At 39.4% G+C, this 14592-nt stretch overlaps 1 long non-coding RNA gene across 2 annotated transcripts; it reads left to right on the forward strand.

The window, feature by feature from the left end:
• The first annotated feature begins 561 nt into the window (after positions 1–561).
• LOC108237623 lies at positions 562–8347 on the forward strand. 2 transcript variants are annotated; one of them, XR_003039263.2, is made up of 5 exons: positions 562–680; positions 768–812; positions 7169–7265; positions 7404–7637; positions 7726–8347. It is a non-coding gene; the product is annotated as an uncharacterized LOC108237623 (long non-coding RNA). The 2 variants fall into 2 exon arrangements; XR_001808642.3 differs by having other exon boundaries at positions 562–812; positions 7726–8346.
• The last annotated feature ends 6245 nt before the right edge of the window (positions 8348–14592 follow it).

The raw sequence follows: 14592 nt of genomic DNA on the forward strand, positions 1-14592 counted from the left end.
AGATGAGTCTCCTGGATGAATGCAATGTCTGTTTTAATCTTTTTTAAATATGTCAAAACTCTTTTTCTTTTAACTGGCCCATTCAAACCATTCACATTAAAACTGACAATTTTCACTACTGTATTCATGTAAAAGGTAGAACATTAAACAAAATCTAGTATGATTTCTCCATGTCAAATTAACAAAAAGTGTCTCCCCTGAAAACCAAAAAATAAGAACAAAACAATAAACAAAAACAAGACCTTTACCTCCCCCCTCCCTAAAATGCCGATCCCCAAAACTTACGGCATTAACCAAAATGACCCATAGGAGTTTCCATGTGACACTCTCTGAAAACAGTGCGTCTATCTCCTATGCTGCCTGGTCTAGTTATTTTAAACATAATTTTGATTCTCAGTATAAGGTATTTTCTTTTAAATAAAAAAAAGTCAAACAAATATAGTCTGCATTTTTAAAATACAGGTAAAGTAAAATACTTTAAGGATGTTCTAACAGTCCCATATAATGCTCTTTATATGACTGAAAAGAATAGTATCTTCCTCCAAGCCCTGGTTGCAAAGCTGTACCTGTCAGGCAAAAGTCAGGGCTCACTACCCCCCGAGAAGTCTCGGATGAAGGACCCGGCTTCCTTAGGGGTCCTGAAGAACCTCCTCTCTCCGTCGGGCAGGACCACTCTTAAGGTTGCTGGATACAGTAGACTAAACTGCAAGTTTTTTTCATGCAGTTTCTTTTTAACGGTATTATATTCCTTTCTGCGCTTCACCAAGGTCGCGCTGAGATCCGGGAAGAACATCACAGGCGCTCCGTTGAAGGTAACAGGCTCACCCTTTTCTCTGGAGATCTTTGCCGCCGTGCGAAGGATCTTGTCCCGGTCTTGGTATTTAAGCAAACGGATGAGAATGGGCCTGGGCTGTTTCCCTCTTTGCATATTAAATGTAGGCAATCGGTGCGCTAGTTCAATCGCGAGGGTGTCAGTAAAAAGTTCTTTCCCCAGCACTGAGGGGATCCACTTCATGAAGAACTGTGTCGGCTCCGTTCCCTCAAGGCCTCCCGGTAGGTTAATTATGCGAATATTGTTACGCCGGCTTTGATTTTCCATTTTGTCCACTTTATCAATTAGAGACTCTTTATCTTTAATAAGGCGGAGAACTTGAGATTCCAATTCGATTAGCTTATCCTCGGCTGTGCTAATCCGTTCCTCCGCCTCTGTGATTCGGGAGCCCAGGCCGTCTATCATAGATTTCAGCCCGGAGATGGATTGATTGATTTCAGCAGTTTTGGTGTCAAGTTTGTCAGAGAGAGCTTCATTGCCACGTCTTATCTCTTGTAGAATGGCGTGGCTTTCTCCTACGCTGCTTTGGTTCTCCACCGCCTCCATGTTGGCGTCCTGTGCTTCTTTTTCACTTGTGGAAAAGTGATCAATAATTGAACTTTGAGTCTTCTTTTTCTGAGCTTTCTTTTGAGTCTTTTGGGATCTTAGGTCCATAATCCACACATTGAGAGAAGTTTAGAGCTTAAATGGGAGTCAAGTCTAATTCAGCACCGAGTTTTCATTCAGAGCTCTAGAGCAGGCGTCCTTTCAGCTTCACTGCATCACGTCAACTCCCCCCAGTTCTGAAGCAGATTGATAAAGCCTTTCATATTACCAATCTCATCAGCGATGAAGGCTTGAGTGAAGTCCACATCAAAAATACAGTGATCATACCTTTTGCATGCACAGATGGTGGTTTAAGTGCAGGGATGTCAGCATGTTGTAGAGGAGGCTTGTTAATCCTAATTAGTTTCTTTCACTAATGAAGCCATTAGTCCTGTTGAGTTGCCAGAGGCCCGCTGGGCCACACTGCTGCTGCTGCTGCCACAGATGCTCCTGTTTTCTTTTTCAACTTTACAAGTGGCCTCTCGGAGATAATAGACCTCAATACCTCTCACTTTAATCTGGCAAACAAAGCATGTTAAAAGCAACTGTCATGAATCATGCACACTCTGTTTCATACCAGTCATAAGATTGAATTGTCTTTATTTGTACTGCGCTTTTTATTCTTTTTATAATAACTACAAAATGATTTCGGAGTGAGGCGGCACCTCTTACATGTCTGGCTGCAGTTTGGACGCTGTGTATGTGAGAAAGTGCGACAGTTGGCCCGGAGGCTGAATACTTAATAATGCACGGAGAGCTCTGAAAGCTAATGAATAACAGGGAGTGAATGTGTCCACGCTGCAAGTCCCTGAATACATTATTAGGTAATCAAGCATCATCATGAAGTCAACAGGAGACACCATAAAGTCAGATAATTTGTCAGTAATTTATTTACTCGTCTTTATGTAACTCTGTCTTTCCTGATGTTCCTTCTGCTCTTACCTCGAATGTGTAGATGTAAGATTCTTGTTAGTCACAAAAAGAATGCCTAAAAAAATTATAGGAGGTAAGAAGCTACTGCTGCAAAGAAAACACATGTAAACAGAAAATATTATGGTAAACTGAAAAATGGTAAAGCCCAATGGTAATTTGGGACTTAATTTTGTAATACTCTAAGATGGCAAAATTTAGATTTTTGGTGTAAAAACTGTATAAGAAGTTTTAATGCTACTGTCAGTGGATCATTATCACCATGGTAACCACACACCTGTGTCTCTCACTCACTGACAAAACTCCTAATAAGTCAGGCATATAGAAACACAGAGTGGAAATCAAGCTTCATCCAAACAGTCACTGTGGGAAACCTATTAGTTGATTTGAAAAAACCCTGATCCATAACTGGCAAAAGTATCGGGTCATCACACATACCAACTTTTATGTGCCTACAGTGTTTTATGTAGGACATTTTACAACATAAAGAGACCCTTCACTTTCATTTTTTAGGAGAAAATTCTGAGCTCAGGTACAATGGAAGTAAATAGGGGTTTGGATGCACACAAGTTGCACTCTGGAGAGATTTGAAAGAAAACCACAAGACCTATAGCAGTGATTGAAGACAAAAGGCATATGTTTTGATGTATAAACTGTATTAGAAGTATAAAGTTTCTAGAAGGAGATTTTGTTTGCAACAATTTTGGGAAGTTTATCCAGCTTAAAAGTCAGTGTGTGACATCATCTAAGTTGAATATTTGTGGAAAAATCGTCAAAAATCAATCATGACGGTTGATTGAGTTAAACAGTGTTACAGTTATCGAAATGATAGTTCAGTTATATAAAGTCCCACCTTCTGTGCTTCGTTTAAACTTTTAAATGATATTTCCACTATGAAGTACTCCTGAGTGATAAGGCTCCAAACAGGGCTGCATTCTGTCATTTCTTATGTGAACAATTTTCTTTTTTTTATTGCAAACTTCATCAATGCTGTACAATGTACAACTGAGCTGCATGTTTTAATCTATTCTTTGCACTGGTGTTTCCAAAGCTGCTGGCTACCAAATCAAAAATTGTGAAAAAAAAAAGGCCAAATAATAATTATAAGTGTATAAAATGAATAATTGCAAGGCAAACAAAGTTCAAAACTATCAAAGGCAAAGCGTATTTTTATGGGGAAGTGTAAGAGTAGAGCTGCAACTGGACATTAAAACAAGTATAAAAAAAGGAAATGCTAAAATGCTTTATGTAGCCATTTGAACATTTGCTTTTCCTCCATTTATAGCACATTTTTTGTATTTCCAACATCACACATGGTCCAAAGATAAGTGTTTTATTTGTCTTTTTGTTGTGTCTAGCTTTAATATTCACTTTTAACTTTCACTCATAAAACAGAGACAGATGCACTCCTTTATTCACTCGTTCAAACCAGATCACAGTAAGTCTGACATCTGTCTCAGCTGTTCTGATGCTCAGGTCTCTCAAGGAAGATCATGACCTATTTTGTTGTCTTACACAAATTGCTCTTCTTTTGTCCTGCCAACAATCATAATAAGAAGAACAGTAATAATGATAAGAAAAAGAAACTCAATTAAAAATTTGTCTTTAAAACTCCTGCAACTCAAAAACAATCATTGTTGCTTGGAAATGCGGAGTTCTTTAGATACGAACAGTGCACGCCGATATTCAATCAGTCTCTCTTTCTCTGTATTGATCGCCACCTCTCCCTCCTCCTCAAAGACTAATCAGTGGCAGGCAGCGAAGGAAGGATGACAGAGGGGCTTCCTCTCTGCATACAGATGAGATTCAATTTGTCTGCCGTCCTCGCTGGAAGAGGCCGCGGGGCACAGGAGCGGAAATGACTCGTTCTGAGCAATCTTCGTCCTGTCCTTAGCAAAGTTTCCCTCGTTTGAGGAACCTCGTCCACTTTTTAGGTGACATTCTATACAACCTCTTGGTGTCGATTGGTGTCCCTTCTTCATTTCCTTAGAGATCATTTCTTAACAGCCTCCGTCTGCAGGATCACCCTTGACATGGCAGCTCTGCAGATAGAGTTTGACACGCGGCTCTCAGATTAGTAATCTGCAGAGACTTGGATCAGACTCGGATGTGACAGTGGGTGAGCCTTCTGACACAGGATCGAATGTGTTTCTTCCCAGTGCCACTGAAGAAGCTTGTTAAAGTTGCTTCTCTGTGGTGAAACTCACTCAACATTCAGGCTGTTTGCCAAGTGCATTTACGATTCTGTCTGAAAAGGTTCAACTTTAAAAAGAAGAGTTGGGTCTGATCCACAGCACACTCACCATTCACTGTCAAAACCCCCTACTTCTGTTTGCACAGCATCTTTGGAGATTGTTCTTCTGTCTCCTGCTCAGATTTAGATAGTGTCTGTGTTTCTGTCCAATCAAAACCTTTCAGTGGCTCTCTGCAGTGTGTTGGGGATGCTTGGATGCTTTCTTCCTCTGTGCAACACAGCACACAGTCTGCAGGCATGTGAAACACTCTACAAGCGAGATGAACAACAATAATGTTGCCTTCTAAGTTTTTCCTGTATCAGAGAGAAGATGGTGGATGTGTATTGTTAAAGTAAAATAAGTGACATGTAATGTCATCCAAACATGTGCTTCATGGTTCTTTAAAAGATTCGTTCAGCTCTGATGTGATTGGACAGTTTGGCTAATCCCCTCACATCGCCTCCTCAGACTATCTTCTTACACCCACGACTTCTATTTGAGTCCCAAATGTTGCCTTTCGTGCCATCTGACAGAGAGAGAATACAAGAAAAAAAACACATATCTGTCCCTTCTGCTGTGTCTAGTTTTAAACACTTAGCTTAGTTCAAATATTTCACAATCTGGACCAAAACCCACATTTATAGCAAGTTAGTTTCAGCTTCAGCTTTTAGATAGAAGGTGCTTAGAAGTAGAAAATTGTGGTTTTTTTCTAAGTCACAGTAAGTAATAAAAATCACAGTCCAAATTATGTAAAACAGCCTTTTTTATTTTCTTAATTTAAAACTGTAGAAAATTGACTATATTGTAGATGAATGTAAAAGTTTTTTTTAAACTAACTTTCTGTGGCAGCTGAAAAGTTTCACTTTGATAACTAATATAATTTGTTCAATGGGTAAATTGATTTAGTATTTACTCTAGAATAGGGGTGTCAAACTCCAGGCCTCGAGGGCCACTGTCCTGGGAGTTTTATGTTTTTCTGCTCCAAATGGTTTAATTACCTCCTGACCAAATCACAAAGTTCTCCAGGTGCATGGCAACAAGTCATTATACCAGGTGTTTTAAAGCAAGAACACGTAAAACATGCAGGAGAGCAGCCCCCGAGGAATGGAGTTTGACACCACTGCTCTAGAAGCTAAATGAATATGTGTACGTTTAGTTTCTGGCCAAATGACAAAGATGTATTTTTTTGGCATCATAAACCCAGAGGCTGACTTACCATTCGGCAAAGGCAGGCAATTGCCTGGGCCTCAAGATACTTTGGGCCTTATTAAACACTAACTGAACTAACAGCAAGAATTTTATTTTGTCATTAGTGCAGTTATGTGCTAAATATATGTGGTGGGTCAATGGCAAACTTGGGCTTTCTTTTTTATCTGTAAAAGTTAAAGAAAGTGTCATGTTGGGAGGAAGCTTTCTGACCCACATGCAGCATCACACTCAGAAACAGAGTAAGTTAAGGAATTTATTTGCAATATGTACAAGGTAGGTTAATGTAGAGATTCCTCCCTCAGTTCTGATCCGGGGTTCGTCTGGAGGAGGAGAGACTGGTTAATGGCTGAGTTAGGTGGGGATAGTTGTGAACGTGACTTAGCAGGAATGAACTCATTCATGTTTCCTTGGGGGTTCTCTGAAGGGTACCTGGGTGAGAAAGAGAAGTGAGCTGAGCAGGGCAACAAGCTCAAGGATTCCACAATGGAGTTCAAAAACACAGGTAAGTCCCAAGTTCTAGGTTTTCTCAGAGAGACATGAGGCAGGCTAGAGACTACCATGGATGAGTAATCATCTGGCAGAGAGTGGAAGTCTTGCAGCTCCTGAAAATCCTCCCAGGCTGAAGAACCAACGAGCTGCAGGTGTGTGGCTCCACTCCAGGCTGCTCCATCAGGGAGCCAATCAGGAGAGACTCAGACTCACACAGAAACACAGCACAGATCCTGACAGAAAGTGAGTGAAGTGAAAGCCGCAGCACGGAAAACGTTGCTTTAAAAGATGTTTAGAAATGAAGCAGAGGCAATCCATGGGGAAAGATATTCTTTTGATGCTTACAGCTGTGTTTTAGATTAATATTACTATCATATTATCTTACTTTTAAATTCCTCGTATAAAATGTGCTCATTATTTTTCACTTATTAAATTAGAAATTGTTAGGTTTGTGAAAAAACATGAAGACTATTTTTTCTGCCACGGAATCAAACTGAATTTCATTAGCCAGTAAAGAGAAACTGTGCTGTTGTTTTAAATTATTGGTTAAAAAGTCTACAAAATCAACAAAAAGTAACAAATAGACAAACAGACAGACAGGTGGGCGGATAAACAGATGAACGGACAGGTAAATTGATTAATAGATTTTCCGAAGCCCTGCAGACCAGTGACAAAAACAGCCACTGTTTTTAAATAAGTCTGTTTAAGGTTTGTCCAATTGACTTTTCTATAAATCTCTTTCTCAAGGTTGTCATGATTTTTTTGTCACATTTTATTATTTTCAACGACTTACATGTTCTTCTTTTCAGTGTCATGGAAAATATGATGTGTTGACATGTCTTCAGGCTTTTCTTCTCCCCCTCTCTTTTGTCCCTCCCTCTTTTTCTAGGGGAAGCTGTGGGCAGGCTGGGCAGCTGCACTGCACTTCCTAGTTCCAGCTCGCATCCTTTTCTAGCCGTTTCACCTGTGTCCAATTACCTCATCAGGTACTGCTTTAAAAGATGAGCTCTGACCATCACCTTGATGAAATAGATAAAATACACTTTACATTATTTGCATTTTTAGGTGTATCCTGGAGAATTTATTTTTACATTATTAATTACCTGTGATCTTTTCTTTGCCAGTTTTCTCTTTCTTTGTGCTGATGGCTGGATACTTGTCTCCTCACAAGCTCATGGTTCCCAAAGAATATGCTTACCTCAGTATGAATGGTCCATGACACTGATCTGCTCCTGCAAGAAACAAAAGACTCGCTGGAAGATCACCTGTTTGCTCACTCTCCACCATTGTCTTGTTCCCCCATCTCCTTGCATTCCTTGATCGTCACTCACCCTCCTCATTCTGGGAAAAAGGGACATGTAAGACTTCTCAATTATAAGCAAATTGCTGTTGAAAAAACTCAAAACTTCAAGATCAAAGACTAATACAATATTCATCTGTTTCTAGTGACGACACCTCAAGATCCCCCCCGCTTTACTGCTTACTCCACTTTATACATATTGTAAAAAAACTCTTTGAAATTATACTCTGTGTCGGTTCATGTGTCAGCATTGTGTCCTGCGAACATTAAATGATTTCCTGCTCCTCCACACCTTAATCAAAAGGCTGAATGACCTTCTACACATGTGATCTAATTCTTCTACAGCCTATTCAAGATCCTTTCATTAAACTGGGTGTTTTATGTAGGGTAACATCTAAAAAATTGCATAATAGTGACCACCAGGGACCAGAGTTTGACACCCCTGGTAAAGAAAATTCAGTATGTGCATGACAATAAATATACAAACTACCATTTATACATTTCCAGTTTTTCGCATTTTTTCCTAGAAGAGGACTTGATTTTTGTCACAAGACGCAACACTTATTGTTTGGTATTTGTTGTGCTTTCTGCTTTTTTGGCACATTTCTGTTTATTTCTGTTTATCCTTCTGTTTAATTAAAAAAAATATATTGTGCTGTGGCTGTGATAATATCACATTTTCTTAAGAAACTGTACACTAATAAGTTTACTAAAATATATAAGACGGTGGTGCTACATCTAACTTAGGAAATAAAATGTAATACATTTTGTCTTAAACATTAACAGCTGCTGCAGATCCTGAATGGATTCAAGTATTTTCCTTTTTAAAAAGTACATTAAGCCTCCATTTTTCCATTTTTTATATTTTACCTTCTTTTCCGTGCAGGGTCATGGGGAAGCTGGTGCCTTTCTCCAGCAGTCACTGTGCGAGAGGCAGAGTACACCCTGGACTGGTCACAAGTCCATCACAGATATAAAACATCTATTATTTAAATATTTCCAGTAGTAAGTCTTGTCAGCATAAAGATGGCTGGACAACAGTGTGAGCGGGATCTGATCTGAGGCTTGAGGGGGTTATTTTCTCTGAAAAGAATAAAAGACCCGCTTGCTTTGATGGCGGCCCTAAGTTAGGAAACATGATTAAAGTGCTCTACTTTCTGCTAATTCTCTGAGGGGAAACTTGATAGATCACTGTGTATAGAAAAGAACAAAAAGAGGAAGATGAATACAGCAGCTTTTTGTAGTCGGTCTTTTCATTTAGTCTTTACATGGTAATGATTATATCCAAACAAGCTTTTTCATGTCTGCGTTTGATAATCAAAGTCGTTCTAAGTTTCCTGAAATGCTGGGGAAAGTGGAAATCTTGGCAGATGGTCTGTCTGAACCGTAAAGAGGAGTGAAAAGATCTTCCTTATCTTCTGTGGTAATTGTCTGTCATGGAAACAGTGCCTGTGTTAGTCATTATTTCCCTGTTCCTGATAGGATGTGCTCATCATTTTCTACTGTTCTGCACCTCAGAGCTGTTTGACATTTTTCTTTCTCCTTAAGTCTGGAACCCTTTTTGTAGTTGTTTCCCATCTTTTCTAAGTGGAATAATTGCAGCTGAACGGAGGTCTTTTTTCTCACCATTTTTCTGTTACATAACTAAGATGATTTCCCATATATGGCACATGAACAACTCTACTCTGTCTGCTGTGAAGCTTTTTAATCACAGTGAAGGTGAAAAGAAAGTCCACCATCTTTCAATTCTAGGTTTTTTACCAAGACACATGGGCGCAGATGGCACTGGGGACGCGGGGACATGAACCCCCCCAGATTTATGGTGACTACGACTACGATAAAATTGCTGATTAATGTTTTGTTAATTTGACTAATTTACATTTAAGTGTGCATGGAGAGCCCAGTGTTTGTACGGAGACTAATGTTGTGTTTCAATGGTACACAAATGTAACAATCCCAATTAAAAAAATAAGAAATAAACACTTATTCTGTTGAAATCATTTGCTGACAGATTAGTCCCCCCTAGTTCAAAAATCCTATCTGCTCCCCTGCCAGGGCACAAAAACTATGGTCTGGTCTGGTGATCACACGTTTCAGCCTCCCTGGGAAAGTGTACTCCAGAGTGTTGGAAGGGAGGCTCTGAAGGACTGTTGAACCTTGGATTCAGGAGGAGCAGTGTGGATTTGTCTTGGCTGTGGAACAGTGAATTAGATCTTCACCTTTGCGGAGCTGATAAGGAGGTCATGGAAGTTTGACAATCTAGTCTACATGGGTTTTCTGGAGAAGGCTTCCTCAGGATCCCTGAGGCATTTTGCGGCGGGTGCTGCAGGAGCATGGGGTTCTGAGGTCACTTTTAATCCTCATGAAGCCCTCAAAAGAGAGAGCGACAAAAAGAGGTAGAGAAGCCATTGTATCTTCAGGTCATTTTGACCCAAAGGCCACGTGAGGGTTAAGGGCTATCCAGTCCCTGTATAACCAAAGCAGGAGCTGTGTTTCCATCCTCAGCACAAAGTAGAGCTCATTCCCCATGCAGGTTGGACTCCGCCAGGCCGGGTGTCTCATCTCCGATCCCATTTGTAGTGTTCAAGGACAGGATCTCAAGGTGCAGTCATGGAGAGGAGTGTGTCTGGTTTGAGAACTTAGGGGTCTCATTTTTACTTTTACAGATGATGTGGTTCTGACAGCATCTTCAGACTGTGAGCTTCAGCGTGCACTTGGGCAGTTCACAGATAAGTGTGAATCGACTGGGATGAGAGTCAGCTCCTCTGTGTCTCAGACCATTGCTCTGAACAGGAAAAAGTTGGAACACTCCCTCCAGGTTGGGGATGAGTCTTTGCCTCAAATGGAGGAGTATTTATTAAAGGAAAATAAAGCAAAAATAAAGCCAGCTGTGTGTGAAAAGCTGTCTACCTCATGATTTAGTAGCTTGTAGCTTGTAAAATCAACTTTAAGCAGCTATAACTCTCAGTTTTTGGTTTGTTTTATTTTGACAACATTGCTTCAGATCATTGAGGTTTGCAGGCATTTGTTTGTGCACACCTTACTTAAGATCTAACCACATCATTTTAGTTGGGTTGAATCCAGGTCTTGTGGCTGCAGAAGAAGCCCAAACCATTAGCCCTGCTCTACCGTGCTTGACAGTTGGTATTAGGTGTTTGCCCTGAAATGCTGCATTTGGCTTTCACCGTGAATGACATTCAGCATGACGGGTAAACATTTGTACTTTGGTCTAACTTGTCCAAAAGACTTTGTTCCAGAAGTCTCGTGATTCATTTAGCTGCAACTTTTCAAACTTACTTTAAGTCCACATTCTTTTTAGAAAGGAAAATTTCTCCTGCAACCCAAACAAGCCAAACTTCATTATTCTTTCTCTGACTATCTCATCATGAACCTTAACTTTTAACACACAAACTGAGGCCTGTGAAGTCTGAGATGGAGCTCTTGTTTTTTTGTTTTGTTTTGGGATTTTGTTTTTTTATTTTAGTTTTTCTGAGCATTGCAAGATCTGACCTCAGGGTAAATTTTCTGGGACATCCACTCCTGGGGAGATTGGCAGCTGTCTTAAATGTTATCCACTTGTAAATTATCTTTCTTTCTGGAGAACGATGGGCTCCATATTGTTTGGAGATGACCATATAACCCTTTCCCAGATCGATGAGAAGCAATGTGTTTGCAGACAATCGAAGTCCTAAATAGTTCCCTAAAATGTTTGTAAAAGAAGGAAACCTGCCAGGTGGGTTTCTCTGAACTGTAAAGAAGAATGAAATGATCTTGCACACTCTCTGTGGTAATTGTCTACCATGAAAACAGTGCTGCTATTAGTTTTTCCTTTCCCATTTCTGTTAGTCTGTGCTTAACATTCTACATTCTACTTTTCTTCACCCCAGAGCTTTTCAAGCTGTCTGACATTTTTTTTATACACCTAAGCCTCAAAGTCTTGCTCTAATTGTTTCCCATCTTTTCTAGGTAAAGTAATGGCAACTGAGTGGAGGTCTTTTGTCTCAGCATTTTTCTCTTACGTAACTAAAAGGTTTTCTTTTTTGTACATGTGGGTGCCACGATCAACTACTACACCTGCAGTGCTGCTACTAAACACAAGCAGCCGTGTGCTGTAGAAATGTGCACTCACTTTAACACACTGTGATGATTTTTCCCAGAAAAAAATGGGCCGTGGAAATTTGACAACTGTATGGTGGAGCATATTGAACCATTTGTAAATGTGGGGATACATTTCCTGTACTTGTCATCCTGAGTCGATAAACGTCAGGAGCTTTTAACAATCAGCAACACTTTTTCAGGCGTGAGTGGCCAGATCTGTCGGGAACCAACACTCGAGCATTTCATCTCCATTTAGACCCAAACTCTCCTAAAAGGACAGAGGAAACAAATGGCCCCCAATTTGGACGTAATGGATTTTAGGACTGACTGGCTGTAAAATTTCACTGAATGTCAGCTGGATTATGGGGTAACTCTTAAATTGAAGATCCCATCCTGAACAACTTAAATATTCCTTATTGTTTTATTTTGTCACATTTTAAACTCCCAGGGACAGGCTATGGGTGCCTGCAGAGTGGAAGTAAGTGTCTGATTCAGCCTTTCAGCTCACTCATTATCTTCCGAGTCAGTTCTCTGTATTAAAACCTACATCTATTTTTGGTTCCTAAACAGTCCAGAGGATGCTTTAACAATGAAAACCAACTAAGAGAGAAAGCCTAACTGCATACTAACGCAAACGATTATCTCTTCAGCTAAAATAATCTGCAGATTTTGACGAAGATGATCTTTTCAGAAACTTTAGGGCTTTGCCTCTGAGCCAACTATTCCATCTCCTACATATTTTACACATGCCTGTTGTCCCAGTTTCATGAAAGTGCCTCCTGGCTGATGGTAGAAAGAAGAATTAAGAAGAGAAATTGTTGAAAAAATAAAGTGCTCACATTTCTGCAGGGTCAGAAGACAAAGAAAGGATAGAGAAAGGGGAAAAAGCAAAAAGAATTAGTCTCTAACATTGAATAGCTCTTTGGTGCACAATAATCTGGTCACGTTTTCATCTCGGCTACTGCCATGCCTTGAAGCTTTTTTTGGCATCCTTCTCAACCCAAACAGTCGTCAGACCTCCACGACTCGTCTGTTCTGTTTGTTCCTTATTCTCAGTTTTCCTTTAACGAAGCATCATCTGAAGCTCAAAAACACATTCACGACTGTTACACTGGAGACCGAGGCATGATGTAACATTTTCATGAGCAGATAGAAACTCTTCAGAGGACGGGCTTATTATAATCTGAGAGGAGGCGAAGAGGAGGAAGTGCCAGCAGGCCTTCAATTGATCATTTTCTCATGTTTTAATGATCAAATGCCCTCTGGTGGCTGAAACAAGTTGTTTGAAATCCCAAACAGTGGCTTCTGAGTTACAGTAAACTGTGATGTGGGAATCAGTGAAGTTTGCCCAGATACTACATGCAGGCTCATAAATATATGTAAAGAACTCAACAAATGCAGATATTTACAGACATAAGCGTTAAAAATGAGTCATTGTTAAACATTAAATTAGTGTTTTCAGCTTTTTAATTCTGCTACCAGTAAAAGTGTCATCTCATTTGCATGAATGTAAATTTTTAAATACGAAGAATTTCCTCTGCTTATACTGTTAATATCGCAGTTTCATTTTTATAAATGTTGTGATTCTTGTTAAAATCTCTCAGCAGCTGTTTACACTACTCAAATGATATTTTGCTAAATTGATGTTTGTTTGTTTTTCTCCTACCATATTTTCTTTTAGTATCCACACAATTCTAACAAATCCTTTAACACATCAGCTGCACCAGCAGGTGTCAAGAATGTTGAAATTAAATCATACACAAAAACTTTTACAGCTCAAAATCAAAGTTTATTCACAACAGGATCAGGATGAAGTGTGATAGCTGTAGAACAAAAAAGCAAAAAAAAAAAAAGAAAAAAAAAAGCTAAACGACTCCACTGCTGTTTTGGTTTCTGGGTCACAAAGTTATAATAGGCATACAAGAATTAGGCTACATCATTGTTTCTCGGAAGCTTTGTATTTTCAGTCCACACTGACACCAAAACATCTTTTTTAAAAAGCAACCTTTGTTCTCACTAAAACATTCTGTTTCTGTGTTGCCAAGAGGTACAAACACAGCTCAAAAAAATCTTAGTTTTTAAAAATATTCAGTCTAAAACACAACACAGTGATCTACAATCAGTTAAAATCTCTATTTACTGAAAAGCAGCGAAAAGACAACATATGAAAATGCTGAAAATAAAACCTCTCAGGATACAGCGAGGTTAAGGTCAACGGTAACAACCGGGTGTGTTGTACTGTATCGTATGTCCTTGCAGAACATCTTGACTGACAGTATTGAATGCTGTTTTAGCCAATATTGAATAAACTGCTAAAAAAACAAAATGAAAAGCTTTATTGTTGCAGTATAAATTTATTGTGAGCAAGTAAGTGAAACTAACAAGAAAGACTGTGTATAAAAGACTGCACAGATGAGCAAATCTTGGCCTGATTTTGACAGCAGATGGGTAAAGTAGCTCAGTCTTGTCTCTTTCTGCCTGTGAGTTGATGCTGGCAGTTTTAAAGCCTCCAACTGATGTGTTATGTTTGGTAATTTGTGTTTCTGTAAACAAAAAGTGAGATGTGGCCATCTATGCTGCTCAGAGAAGAGCATCATCAGACGTAAATTCAGGTCCTCCAGTCAACAACACTCACTCAGAAATAATAACAATAGTGGCCAAATGGGGGCCACTGTTAATCTTGGGGTGCCACGCCAAAAACTAAATATCATAAGAGAATTTTAGGAGTTTTATTATGCTATAAAAAGGATTCACCCCTTGGATGTTTTATGCTTTTACTGTTGTCATAAATCAGTCATGATCAATATAAATGAGGAAAATAGATCAATAAAACCTTCAATATCAAAGTGAAATCAAATTCACAATTTGAGTTTGAGTTATTTTTCTGTGTTTGTTTTGATGTTGTCACTGTCGTG

The sequence above is a fragment of the Kryptolebias marmoratus genome, linkage group LG8, assembly GCF_001649575.2.
Source record: "Kryptolebias marmoratus isolate JLee-2015 linkage group LG8, ASM164957v2, whole genome shotgun sequence".
Classification (NCBI taxonomy): domain Eukaryota; kingdom Metazoa; phylum Chordata; class Actinopteri; order Cyprinodontiformes; family Rivulidae; genus Kryptolebias; species Kryptolebias marmoratus.